Raw genomic sequence first — 15,008 nt, forward strand, 5'->3', positions numbered from 1 at the left:
GACTCCCTGCTGAGCAGAGAGCTCCATGCCATGCAGGGCTTGATCCCAAGAAGCCTGAGATCATAACCTGAGGCCAAGGCCAAGGCTTAATCCTCTGAGCCACCCAGGTGCTCCATGGGTTCTAGTTCTAATGCAATTCTGTTACCTATATGAGTCTTGGTTTCTTCATTTATAAAATAGTAAGAATAATGCTAAATTCAAAGATTTTTGGTAAAATTCAAATATGATTAGCATGTAATTAAAGATAGGAGTTTCATCAATATGCTAGCAGATTTTTAAAAAAATTTTTAAAGTAAGCTCTATGCCCAGTTTGGGGCATAGAACTCACCGCCCCAAAATCAAGAGTTGCATATTCTACTGACTGAGCTAATCAGGGGCCCCACAGCAGAATTTTTTAGTAGAAATTGACAAACTGATTCTAAAATTTGTATGGTCATGCAAAGGACTTAAAAACCAAAACAAATTTGCAAAGAAGAATAAACCAGAACAAGATAATCAATAAAGCAGGTGGGGACAACATGATATTATGTTAAAGACAAACAAATAGGTCAATGGAACAGAATAGAACACAGAAATAAACCTATGCACATATCGACACCTGATTTCTGACAGATGTTCAAAGACAATTCAACGAAGAAAGGATGTTTTTTTCAGCAAATGTTTCCAAAACAATTGAATGTGCAAAAAAAATAAGCTTTAATTCATCATACACAAAAAACAACATGAAAAGGATCATGGGCATAAATTAACTATGAAACTTATAGAAGAAAACATAGGGAAACAATATTTACAACTTGAAATTAGGCAACCATGTATTACATACCTCAACTAAAGTATCATCTGTAAAAGAAGAAATTGATAAATTGGATATCATCAAAATGTAAAACTTCTGCTCTTCCAAAGACAAACCACAGACTGGGAGAAAATATTTATAAATCTTATATCTGATTAAGGTCTTGTATTTAGGATGTATAAAGAACTCTCAAAACTCCAGGTAAGCACTCAAACAACCCAATAAAAATAAGGGTGATAGATCTGAATAGACATTTTAGCAAAGAAGATATATGATGGCAAATAAGCACATGGAAACATGAGGTTCCACCATCCACCATACCTATTAGAAATGTTAAAATTAAAGACTGACCACACCACGTGTTGATAAAGGTGTGGAGCAGTTGGAATCTTCATACACTATTGGTGGAAAATGTAAAACACTACAACCACTTTGGAAAACAGTTGACCCATTCTTAAATGTTTAAATATGTAACCTACCATACGATCTAGTCATTCTATCCCTAGGTTTCCACCAAAAAAAATGAAAGTATGTGTCTATACAAGAGTTGTGTTTTATTATTTTTTTAAGATTTTATTCACTTATTTGAGAGAGAGAGAACGAGCAGGGGGAGGGGCAGAGGGAGAAGGAGAAGCAGAATCCCCACTGAGCAGGGATCCCCAAGTAAGGCTCCATTCCAGGACACCGAGATCATGATCTGAGCCCAAGGCAGATGTTTAATCCACTGAGCCACCCAGGTGCCCCATCTATACAAGATTTGTACACAGATATTCATAATAGCTTCATTTGTAGCAGCCAGAAAGTGGGCATAATCCCAATGTCCACCAACAGAGAAATGTATAAACAAACATTGGTATATCTAGGCAATGGAATGGTACTTGACCATTGAAAGGAACAGACTGGTGGTCTACGCAACAACATGAGTAAGTCTTAAAATGATTATGCCAAGTGAAAGAAAGCACATTAAAAAAAAATAATACATGTTATATGGTTCTAGGAATCATATAGGAATTGTAAACTAATTTTAGTAAGAATACATCTGTGGTTGCTCCGGGATAGAATAAAGGTGCTACAAAGAGGCACGAAGGAACTCCGGGGAAATGAGTATGTTCAGCACCTTGAGTGGTGATGGTCTCACATACACTGAAAACGATCAACTATACACTTTCAGTCTGTTACATACATGCTTTGTCAGTTATACACGAGTAAAGAAAAAGAATATAGACTTCCCTGTTGCACAGACGTGGGTTTATATCCCAGTTCACCACTTACAGACCGTGGGACCGTAGGCAAGTCACTAGAACTCTTCGAACCTCAGCGCTGTCACCTGTAAAATGAGGACTGTACTATTCCTTCCTTCTTTGTAAAATTGTTGGGAACCTAAAGTGAAATGAGGGATATTAATTGTTTAACAGAGTGCCTGGGACATAACAGATGCTTAATACATATTAATTTGTTAAGGTGCTTCCCACACCACCTGGCATTCAGTAAATGCCCCATAACTTTTCCCCACTGAACCCTCTGTCTTTGGTCATGGCATAGTCTTGGCACTCTAGATAAAGAGGGGTCTCTATCTGCACTGGGCAGAAGAAGGCCGCCTCGGAGTGAGACAGCTCAGCTGAGTTTCAATCTCTCTTCTTGCTCCCCAGTGGATCTGGTTGATGTTGGCACCATTAGGCAGGCGAGGGCTGGCAGCCGCTGTCCCTTGGGTTGTGACTTGGCCTAAGAGGGGCCTGGCACAGTAGAAGCCTGAGCTCTCCATATCTCCTGGGCTTCATGGAACTTTCCACGTCCACAAAGTCCTGGGGAGCCAAAAGTATGTGAGCCTCGGCCCTCCCTCCAGGGCGGAGGAAGCATTTTGAAGGAGGGTAGCCCTATTGTCCAGGAGATGTCTTTGGCCACAAAGGTCCCACTGAAGGCTTCACGTCCCTGGAACAAAACTGGGGCTAGAACTTTCAGGAGTGAACAAGGCCTGCTCTGTGTGGCCATAGCAGCTGAAATTTGAGCAGGGATGGCAGAGACCCAGCCCCACAGCTAACTGATTCTGGCCCCAAAGATGTCCCCCTTCAGTTAATCTTTCACTTCTCAGATCTTTGACAAAGGTCTGTTGAACAAGGTGGCGGCAGAGCTGGGAGGTGTGGTCCAGCGGGTGGTGGCCAGGCGTGGTGAGCAGGTTTCAGACACTCCTGAAATAAAGGGAGTTTGTTAAAAGCTTCTCATGGAAAGTTTGCTATTTGCCTGCTAGCCAGTGATGTTAGCAGTATTTAAGTATCAGATCAGACCCACAAATGAGGCCAGTGAGCAGTGAGCTGAGCTCTGAAGGCCAAATATCTTCAAGAGGGCATCCGTATGCATTATCTGCAGCATGGGGTTTGGGGAATTCTGGAAAGAAGGTGGCTTACATACCCCTCTGTTTACCAAACAAACAGCTAAGACCCATTTGTAACCTCACACCAAGTCCATGAGGTTCATATTATTTCTAGATGAGGCAATGGAAGCACAGGATGTATTTGAGCTTTGGAGTGAAAAGAATCTTGTTTCATTCATTCATTCATTCATTCAACAAATACTCAAAATTGCATGGCATGGGCAGGGTGTGGGGGCTACAACAGTGAGCGCAATGCTGTCTTACCCTCAGGTTCTTCGCAGCAGAATAATTTGGTTCCATTGTGTTTCCTTGTGCAGCCTTGAGCAAGTTACTGACATCTTCTGGACCCCAGCTCCTACCACTGATACATGGGGTGATAACTCTTTGAAAGGATTCCCCATAAAGATGAAGTGGAATTAAATGAAATGATGGATGTCATAGCCTTGGGGTGTAGCAGAGAACAGACACCTCACAAATCCTGCCATGGTGGCTATCAGTGATGAGCAGGGCTAGGTCCGGGCTGGGCTCGTCTTGTCATGGGACCTGCATCAGATGGGAAGAGCCAAAGCAAAGCGTGAATAGAGGCAGCTAGAAACTTCCTGGGATGGGGGAAGACCCAAGGGGCCACACTATCCAAAATGTAGCTCCCTCACAAACCCTTTGCCCAAGCTTTCACTAACAGGCTCTCCTGAAAGCACTGGGTACATTTGAGTCACCCTCATTCATTCCACACATGTATTTACTAGCACCTTCCATGGGCCAGATGCTGGACATATGAGGTTGCTCTGATACCTTTTCAAGGAGCGTACAGTCCAGTGTGGGAGATCGACAAGCCACAGGCAGCTGTAATGCCGTCTATGGATGGGGGTGCCTTGGGGTAACAGATGACCCACTCATGATGTCATGGATACTGCTTCTTGGCCTTCCTTCCTCGCCCACCAGAAGGTAATCTGCAAAGTCCCCTTCCTTTGGGGGGTAAAGGGTGGAGTCTGAATCTACTCTCTCCTCACTGTTGCCACAACCCAGTCCACACCTGCCTGGCTACTATGGCCACCCACTCACGGTGGCCTTCTCCATTGTCTCCATCCTCCAGCACAACCTGTCATAGTCACTGCACTCAGATGGAGCTCACAGCACATCACCTCTTGGCTCAACAATCCTCGAGGGCTTTCCTAATACTCATGTGAAGCCTCTACAGATACCACTCAACCAGCTCGTCCAGACTCACCTTGTGAGTCCTCTTGGTTCCAATAAAACCAGTCACCATTTTCCATTCACATCTGCATGGTTCCCTTCCCTGATGTCCTCCCGCCTTGCCCCGCTTCCAGCACCAGGGAGACTGTAATTTTATATAGAGATCCTTCCACATTCTTAATTTCATTATCATATAAATCAAAAGTTTAGGAATTTTTGAAAGTAGAAAATACTAAACGATTGTGAATGCACAAGACCCCTGATAGATCCTTAGATATATACTTAATAGGGAAAATAAAACAAAAGCAAAAAAACTCTGAGCAAACCATTTTCTTGTTCTTGCTATAAACCCGCGTAACACTTGTGATTAACCCTCTTTGCAGCCACACAAATGGTACACGATGCCCATGGCCAGCCTCCATATTCTTTATGGACTGGCAGCTTTCGGCAGGTTTTCCCAGCTGGAGGCTGGGCCGCCTCGGGCAGGCATGGGCTCCCCTGTGGTTGGGAACAGGACCCACTCCTCAGGAGCAGTCAGTCATGGCTAGGTGATGGCCGGAAAGAGAGACCTGAGGGCATGTGCAAAGGAGCGTACCTCTGAGCCCCCAGTGTCCTCCTGGGGCAGGGAGGGCCCCACTTAGCCTTGGAAGGAGCTATTGAGATTTAATTGTGCAGACCCACGTGGCTGATGGGAAGGACAGGAGAGCGGCTCTAAGGGGCTGCTTTTTCTTTTCGTCCCTTTCTTTTCTCTCTCTCTCTTTTTTTCCCCCTGACTGATGAGATAAAAAGAAACGATGCGATGCGTCTGTCTGTCGCAGCCTGGGGACTTTCTTAGGGTTCTCTGTGTGGTGTTATTTGAAAAAAGACAAAACTCCCAAACAAAACATGGTTGTATTAACACAAAAGTCCAGCTCCACGGTTGAAATCTCCCATTCCATTCCCAGGGACAAGTCTCCCGAATGAACCCCGGCTTATTCGTGTAGACAATGGGGTCCCCAGGGAGCTGCACTTGATGGGAGCTGGGAGCTGGGAGTGAGGGGCCAATCAGGTCAGTGGGAGGGGAGACTCTCCCGGGCTGCCCACTGGGTCCCTGTGACCTCCGCCATAGCCCTGCGCACAGGGCAATGTGAGTTTCCTATTTTTAGCCTTCATCTCCTGTGTTCAAGTCTGATCCCGAATGCCTGGAGGATCAAGGCACAGGACATGTCCGTGTTAGCTTCTGACATCATTTTCTGCTTGCTTATCTCGTCTGCCTCCCTCCTGAGACTGTCAGCCTGGCACCTGGCACAGAAGCTGGACCAAGGGCACATTTCGTTGAATGAATGTGCATGGGTGTGTACACGTCTTCCCATGTATTCCTAAAAGTTTATAAAGATTCCTAAGAAAAGGATATCGCTGAGCTGCTGGAAGCGGTGAAACAGTTGGAAACCTACACCAGGACCTAAAAAGGGCACTTTCGGACCTGGAGGAACCTGTGGGATCCTCCAGGCAGAGCTTTGGCTGAATTAAAAGAAAGCCATGGCGACTCCTACCTAGATTATTATATTAACCTGGTAACTGGGTGCAGCTGAATTAGGGAGCCGCACTGACACACCTGAAGCTGTCACGGAAAAATGGAATATTTTCTTGTTTTTGATGCTTGGTAAAGCAGCGGCCTCCCTCTGGGATAAAATCTCATGTAGGTCCTCCTGGAGTGTCTGGGGACACAGGCTTTTTGAAAGTCAACGTGTGGGATTTAGAGTCACAGGAGAGCGGAACAAACACTGACATTTCCTTCAGCCCCTTGTCCCACAGATGTGGAAACAAAAGCCCCCAAGGAACCCCTCCTTATGAGAAAAAATTGAAAACCTCTTCTCCAGCTTCTCAGCGTAGAGTCCCCACTGGAGGGAGGGGACGTCTGGACCATCCTTGCCTGGAACTCCAAGATGCCAAGGTCTGGGGCTAGTGGGCAAAACATAGGCACAGGACCAGTCTAGTGACTGGTTTCCTCTCTCTCCCCTTCCCTCTTTTTCTCCCTCTCCCCCCCCCCTTCCTTTTAGTCTCTCTCTCTCTATTTCTCTCTCTCTCTCTCTCCCAGTCTCTGTTTCTTATAAATGACACTGCCAGGGGAGGCTGCCACGTTGGCCATGGTCCATGACCCTCCTCCCTGATTTGGCCACATCCCTGCCCTTCTTGAAAGTATGGCTTCAAGGCTCTAAGGCACCTGTGTGGCCTCAGGAGTACATGCCCTCGGGCCCACATCAGGGCCCTTTGTCTCGTCTCCAATCCTGTTGCTGAGCCTCCTGAGCAAGCCCTCTGAGCACAGGACTGGGCTCACCGCCAGGAGGAGCTTCCTCTTACTTCCAGCCAGACCCCCACACTCAGCTTGGAAGGTGTGGGGCCAGGGCAGGAGGCACAGGCTTGGTGTTTGCGATCGCTGCCGTGCCAACACTGGAATTCCAACAGTTCTCCGTTCTGTCATGTTTTTCTTTCACCTTTCTCCTCCTCCACCTTCCCTGCCCCCTGGTATTGAAGGATGGCAGGTATTTGAACGGGGCAGCAGAACTGGTCCAAGAACAAAGACGGGAGGAAATGAGGAAGCTTCTAGGGTCCGGGGCTGGGGTGGGGAGGCGATGCGGGGAGGGGAGGGCTGCCCAGAAAGAACCTTCAGTGAGGAGTTGGAAGACAGGATATAAACCAACCTCTGCCGCCAGGGAGCTGTGCGACCTTAAGGAGGTTCCTTCCCTCTCCTTGTCTGGGCTTCTCATCTGGGAAATGGGAATCAGACCTCCCACATGCCTTACTTTAAGGTTAAACAAAATAAAGAAGATGGTGGAGTTTTGCACCGTCACGTGGCTCAGGTCTGCCGACTTGCAAGAACCCACAGAAACTTCTCTGGCAGAAATCATGCTCACAGACAAGGTGAGCATTCTCTCTATGCTAATCAAGTGGTTACGGGATACTATTCCAAGCCTCCCCTCTGCGGGGAGGAAATGTGACTCCCCCCAGTGGCTGGGGAGAGCAGGTGCAGAAAGGAGTTCTGGCCATCAGGAGGACAACAGGAGGCTTCCAGCGGGACTCTTGGGGTTTCTTGAAAGAGATGGTGATTTAGGATTGCCCTGATTAGGTGTCATGTGCTCTAGAACAGATGCTTGACCAACTCTTGAGAATTGAGGGAATTGTTTTAAATGATGGGTTGGAGAATTCCCCTCGATTCCGGGTCCTGAGCTCCATTCACAAAATAATCTAAACCACTTCTTGAAGCCAGTGAGTCTCCTCTGGTCAAGATCTGGGACTGACCTTCCCTACGACTGGATTAATGGGCAGCTGGGCAAGTTAGCAGGAGCCTCCCCACCTACACTCTCCTCTGTTACCTATCAGCCTGCCCTGTTGCCTAAAATTTGCCCATGGGAGGGTGATTCCTCACATTCCTTTTGGAATCCAATCACCCAGACAGAGGAGCCAAGATTTGCTATCGCTAAATATGTCAAATATATGTTGGATATCTTTCATTCTAGGACATGTAGACTTCCCACGGGTACTTATAAATTTTATTTTTTTTTAAAGATTTTTATTTATTTATTTGAGAGAGAGAGAGCACTCAGGGGGAGAGTGAGAAGGAGAAGCAGACTCCCCACTGAGCAGAGAGTCTGATGCAGGGTTTGATCCCAGGACCTGGAGATCATGACCTGACCTGAAGGAGACGCTTAATCGACTGAGCCACCCAGGCACGCCCCCCACCACCGATGGGTGCTTTTTAATTGTTGCATAGAGTTGGAGGGTACACCCAATAATCAGAGTTGCCATAAGAACAGCCTTGAAAGGTGATGAGCTGCCTGTCGCTAGAGGAGGTCAAGCAGACAGTAACTGCATGTGAGTCATTGTGAGGATTCCTGCAGGGGGTGCACAGGTTATAGACACATGAATTAGTAATTGATATGGAGCAAGCATTACGTCTCCAGGACTGTTCTAAATACTTCACATGGGCCCTCACCTGTGATATTCACAGAACCCTAAGAAGTAAGCACTGTTATTGTTCCCATTAGTACAGAGGAGAAAATGGAGTTACAGGGATATGTCCTAGGTCATAGAGCTGGAACCTCATAGAGCCTGGACTCAAACCTGGGGAGGATGCTTCCACAGTCCATGCTCTCAGCCTTAATAGGATAACACTGACCTTCATAGGAAATCTCCGAGCAAGTACCCGTCCATATCCCGAGTCCAGCGAGGCCCCACTTTGCTGAGGGCTGGTGCCACTGATGTTCTTGTCCAATCAGCCCTGACTGGCTGGTACCTTCCCTTGCTCACCCAGACCGTAAGGCCCACAAAAGATGCATGTCTCTGAGGGATGAGAGGCTTCTCTTAGGAGAAGAAGACAATGGGAACGTCCCCCTATGCTGCATGGCTGGCCCGGGCAGCTGGGGTGTGTCCTCTCTTGGCCATCCCCAGCCCAGTCCCAGGGGAAACAAGGGCCCTGGAGCTCTCACCATCCTCTCAGGAGCTCCTGCACTGCCCCTCACATATTTGACCCGGCCCTCCATCTGGCTTGCACACATGGGCTGAGCCTCCAGACTGGGAGGAGATGAAACCATTTGGAGCCTGGCACATCCTGACTTGGCAGCCCACGGAATGGAAGCCGGCCAGGCCCAGAACTCCTGGCCCACTGAGACCCCCGGATCCTTCATGGCCAGAAGGCCTTCTGTAGCTTCACAGGAACTCACTCCTGCTGATCGGATTTCCTTGCAAAGATTACTAGATTTTTTTTTTTTTTAACAAATTCTGGAATTTATGTTTTTGAAATTTGAGGATTTTTTTTTTTTTTTTTTTGAGAAAACACATTCTGGAACACAGACTTTTCGGGCTAGTAACAGTCCTAGAAGCTACCATTTATGAGCAGCTACTAGGAAGAAGGCCCTGGACAAAACACCGTTTCTACAGGTGCTCCTGGTGTTGCCCCCACTCATACCAGGCAGCGCCAAGGGGGTGCACGCATGGCAAGTGTTGGCTGTGCGGGGAATAGAGCGCCATGGTTCCAAGTGAGTCAGTTCCGGCCCCTCCACCAAATGACTGCGTGATCTTGGGCAACTGGCGGACTCTTTCTGTGCCGCACTGTATTTCCATCCATGAAACAGGAATAAGAAGAGTATGTTGTTCAGAGATTGAGATAAGACCTGTTTAGCACAGAATCTGGCACTTAATAAGCATTATCTTCCATTATTATTAGTGATAATTTATTAAGTCCGTGTTAGTATTATCCCCATTTCATAGATGAAAGAAGTAAGGCACAGAGAAGTCCAGCGCATTGCCCAAAATCACACAGCTAATACACAGCAGAGCCAGGATTTAACCCCGGGGGGTTTCTGGCTCCCAAACACTCACTCTTACCTGTCACTTGAACGGCCTCCAGAAATTCCTAGAATGTTAACATAAAATTAAGGAATGTTCCTTAAATCGTTTCTAGTCATTGGTGTTGTGGGGAAATGTCAGATATTCCCATTTATACCAACAGGCTGCTTATCTGGAGAAATTGCTCAAACTGATCAAAAGGGTGAAGGCCTTCCACAAAGAATTTAAACAATCAACTTTCCAGAGAGAAAGCCGTTGGCAGACGTGAATTGAAAGGTAATGTAGTTTGCTGCCAGAGCCCTGGGCTGGGTCAGGAGACCCGTGTTTCCTTTGGAGTCCACCGCCCATTTGCCATATGGCCCGGTGTGTTATCGGCCTTCTCTGGGGTCAGTTTCCTTATCCGTACAGTGAGGGCTGACAGTCAGTGCTCTTCACGAGGCTTCCTGTTCAGTGAACCCTTTAACTCACAGCTTCATTCAACAAATTTTGTCAAGTACCGACTGTGTGCCAGGAACCCTTGCAGAGCTAGAAAGGCAAGATCAAACAGCACTGTGGTTGTGGTCTGTGATTTCAGAGAGTCTGGAGTGACACAGAGAGAAACAAAAAGATAATGGCCACAAAGTGGAGGGCATGCTGGAGACACAGGTTGGAGGGACCCTACAGGAAGGCTCCTAAGCAAGCTTGAGGGGCCAGATAGGTTTTCTTAGAGGAGGGGACATTTCAGCGGAGACCTGGCGGATGCTAGCTAGCATGGGGCCAGGGGGCAAGGAAGACACAGACTTGTAGATTCATGAATGTGGATTTGTAGAAGCGAAGTGTGGCATGGTTGGATCTCAGAGGGTGAGGGGCAAGGAGGTGGCTGGAGAGAAGGATGGACAGGCAGGCAAAGCCCTGATATCATGCCAGACCTTGGCCACCCCGGTGAGGATTCTGATTTTATCTTGACGTCATTCAGGAGTATCCCAAGAATTTTAGATCTTTACAACGATCACCGTGGCTGCCCTGTAGGAGGCTGAAGCAGACTGAAGAATGAACCTGGGCAGCCCTGTAAGGTAGCTATTGCAACAGACTGCTACAGAGACTATGGTGCCTCGATGGGGAGAGCAGGCTAAGGAGCAGGAAAACAGGAGATGAGGGCAAGTGAGAAGTTGGAACAGGTAGAGCTTGGTCTCTGGTAACTTGATGTGGAGCAAGAGGGTGGGAGAGAAGCCAGTAAACAGCAGAGTTATACTGGTGGAAGAGGGGTGGGGTGGACTGGGGAGGAGACCCACCCCCGCAAACCTCCAGCTGGGCCACATCCGGGGCCCTGAGCCCGGCCTTCCCTACTTTGCCCCTGACACGCACTCCTTGGCGACCATAGCTCCAGCCCCACATCTGAGCTCCAGATCCATCTGTCCACTAGCCAAGGTCCCCCTCCCTCTTGGCCATCCCTGACCACCAAGATGCCAACGTGTTCAGCCCAAACCATTCGTCTCTCGAGCCCTCCTCCTCCCCCTCCCCTTAGACCCCCGGTTCTGCATCAGGCACCCCCCCCCCGTCCCGCCCACTTTCCAAAGCAGGCTGTCTGTTGCTCTGAGGAGCCTTGTGTGCTTGCAGGATCCACGTGCATCTCGGCAACCTGGGGTTCCGAGCAGGCTGCGGTGAGGGGAAGGAGGGACAGAGCAATTATCGGCCTTCAAGACGCCGCCTGTGCTGTTGGCAGGAATGTTTTTTTCCTGGGTGTCAATATGAGCCCAGGGTCATTTTTCAGCGTTTGCCAGTGGCTGTAATTGCGTAAGGCTGAGCGGCTCTCCAGAGAATCCCCGCCGCTCTCCATTCTCTCCTCCTGGACAGTGCTCTATAGACACGCCCCAGGCCATGGATCATGTTTTTCATATAACCCGTTAATTACTAAATAAAACAACCGAGCTTTCAACCTGATTAGCCCAGATTAATGGCCAGCAGCGGGTTTCACGCGCCTGCACAATTTATCACTGAAAAGAACTGTGTCTTTAATGATTTAGCTACCTGGCCTAGCGGGGCCTGCTCGGGGCCGCGGGCCTCCGGGAGAAGTTAATTGCTGTTCTTCGTTTCTGACCTGGAAAGGCCCAGGTGAGAGTTCCCATTAGCTAGGGTTGGCCTGCTTGATGACAAAGGATGGCAGGAAGCCCTTCCCTCCCACTTTGTTCCGAAGATATATCGAGGTCAAGTGTCCCCAGCCCCACCACACCAGCTGCCAGCTGGAACAGGTTGAGTCAACCTGTAAATTTATGGTTTTCTCTGCAAGCCCCCCTCCCCGCCGCGGCTCCCTACCCCCCCACTCCTATATTCCCCCACCCCCCCACCCCCACCTCCACCTCCACCCCCACCCACCACAGGCCCTTTTTTCATTCCTTCCTCAATATGTTGAAAGAGTGAATCATTTTTTGTTTGTAATTGTTAAATTTCACCAGGAATTCTAAGACCTTTCATAAAAATGAGAAAAAAGAGATTTACCCCTGTTCTTTTCCTTGACATTTTAGCCCGGTTTGGTTCTTCGGGGGGGGGGGGAGAGCGAACATTTCTTTAATCATTTATCATTGAAAGATCCTTTGATCAAGAGGCTCTTCAAATGTCAGAACTGGTCACAGGCATCTGGTACAACTCTTGCATTTTCTAGACAAAACGGAAAATACCTCTTGCTGAGGCCCAAGGTAGGAGGAATAAAGGCTTCAACGTGACATGGCGGGTAAAAGCAGTGGCCCTGAGGGTGGTCAGGTGGGGCGTTTTCCAACAACCAGCGCTGCCCACTCTTTGTTCATCATAACAAAAACAGCACTTAACAACACTTACATTCTAGACATCACTTTTCTCAGTAGTCACAGCAACCTGTGAGGTGGAAACCATGCCCATTTTTTAGACGAGGCCATTGAGCCCATGTTCTGTGTTCGGGTGGTGCTGTCCAACAGAACTTTCTATGATGGTGGGAATATTCTGCATCTGAGCTGTCCTATAGAGTGGCGGCCAGTCTCACGTGGCTGTTGAGGAATTGAATTACAGCTATAGTGGATGAACTTTCAGATTATTCATTGCTATAATCTAGAAATACAGCTGATTTTTGTATGTCGATCTGGTATCCTGGAGGTTTCCTGAATTCACTTATTCCAATAGGCTTGGAAATAGAATTTATTTTTTATTTTTTTTTTATTTTTTATTTTTTATTTTTTTTAAAGATTTTTATTTATTTATTTGACAGAGAGAAATCACAAGTAGATGGAGAGGCAGGCAGAGAGAGAGAGAGGGAAGCAGGCTCCCTGCTGAGCAGACAGCCCGATGCGGGACTCGATCCCAGGACCCTGAGATCATGACCTGAGCCGAAGGCAGCGGCTTAACCCACTGAGCCACCCAGGCGCCCCTAGAATTTATTTTTTAGAGCAGTTTACAGAGCAATGAGGTGGAATGCATGCAGAGTTCCCATGTACCCTCTTGGGAACGTCCCCCTCCTTGCACACGGCCTCCCGTAGGTTAGGGTGGTCTGTTAGTTACGACTATGAACCAGTAATGTTTTCATTGTTAGTTGAAGTCCTCAGTTTGGTGTTTCCCCCTTGTGTTGCCAGTTCTATGGAGGCTGAAACATGCACAGTGCCATGTATCCATCATTACAGCATCTTACAGAACAATTCTGCTGCCCTACAAATCCTCTGGGCTCCCCCTGTGCATCCCTCCTTGCCTCCCCCAAACCCCTGGCAGCCACTTGTCTTTCCAGTGTCTTCACAGTTTTGCCTTTCCCAGAATGTCATATAGTTGGAATCATACAGCCTTTCCAGACTGTCTTCCTTCACTTAGCAATTTGCATTGAAGTTTCCATCTTGTCTTCTTATAACTTGAGCAGAAGTGAAAGCTCACTTCTCAGTGAATAACAATTGTATACAACAAATTGAGGGTCAGAATGTTTATCTGTTCACCTACTGAAAGACATCTTGGTTGCTTCCGAGTTTTGGCAATGATGAAAAGGGCTGCTGTAAACGTTAGTGCACAGATATTTGTGTGAACATAAATTTTTAGCTTATTTGGCTAAATACCCAGGAGTGCGATTTCTGTATTATGAATGAGAGTTCCCCTTGCTCTACATCCTCACCAGCATTTGGTGGTGTTGGTGTTTTCATTCTCACCTTTCTAATAGACATGATGCGGTATCTCAGTGTTTTCATTCTCGGTTCCCTGATGACTTACTGTGTTGAGTATCTTCTTTTGCTTATATGCCATCTGTATTTCTTCTTTGGTGAAATGACTGTTCAGATCTTCTGCCCATTTTTCAATCAAGTTGTTCATTTTCTTATTGTTGTGTTTTCAGAATTCTTTTTTTTTTTTAAGATTTTATTTATTTATTTGACAGATGGATCACAAGTAGGCAGGGGGGCAGGCAGAGAGAGAGGGGGAAGCAGGCTCCTTGCTGAGCAGAGAGCCTGGGCTCCATCCAGGACCCCGGGATCATGACCTGAGCTGGAGGCAGTGGCTTTAACCCACTGAGTCACCCAGGTGCCCTGAGTTTTCAGAATTCCTCATCTACTTTGGGAAACAGTCCTTTATCCAATGTGTCTTTTGCAAATATTTTCCGCTAGTCTGGGGCTTTTCTTCTCAGTCTTTTACAGAGCAGAAACTTTTAATTTTTTTTTTTAAGGTTTTATTTATTTATTTGACAGACAGAGATCACAAGTAGGCAGAGAGGCAGAGAGAGAGAGAGGAGGAAGCAGGCTCCCTGCTGAGCAGAGAGCCCGATGCGGGACTCGATCCCGGGACCCCGAGATCATGACCTGAGCAGAAGGCAGCGGCTTAACCCACTGAGCCACCCAGGTGCCCTGAAACTTTTAATCTTAATGAAGTCCAGCCCATTAATTATTTGTTTCATGGTTCGCACCTTTGTGGTTGCATCTAGGAAGTCATCACCAAACCCAAGGTCATTTAGCTTTTCTTTTATATTCTAGTTTCACCTTTTACATTTAGATCTGCGATCTACTTTGAGTTAATTTTTGTGAATGAATTTTTTGCATGTGGATGTCCAGTGGTTCCAGTGCTATTTGTTGAAAAGATATTTTCTTCATTGTATTGTCTTTGCTCCTTTGTCAAAGATCACTTGACTGTATTTGTGGGGGTCTATTTCTGGGCTATTTGTTCCATTGACCTGTTTGTCTATCTTTTCATCAATACCACTCTATTTTAATTACTGTACCTTTATGGTAAGTCTTGAAGTCAGACAATATCAATTCTCTGAATTTGTTCTTCTCCTTCAATATTGGACAGCTATAATTTTGCCTCTTTATGTAAACTTTAGAATCAATTTGTTGGTAGTCACAAAATAATTTTCTGGAA

This window comes from Mustela putorius, unplaced genomic scaffold (genome assembly GCF_011764305.1).
Source record: "Mustela putorius furo isolate JIRA1106 unplaced genomic scaffold, ASM1176430v1.1 tig00003834_pilon_pilon_pilon, whole genome shotgun sequence".
NCBI classification, from domain to species: domain Eukaryota; kingdom Metazoa; phylum Chordata; class Mammalia; order Carnivora; family Mustelidae; genus Mustela; species Mustela putorius.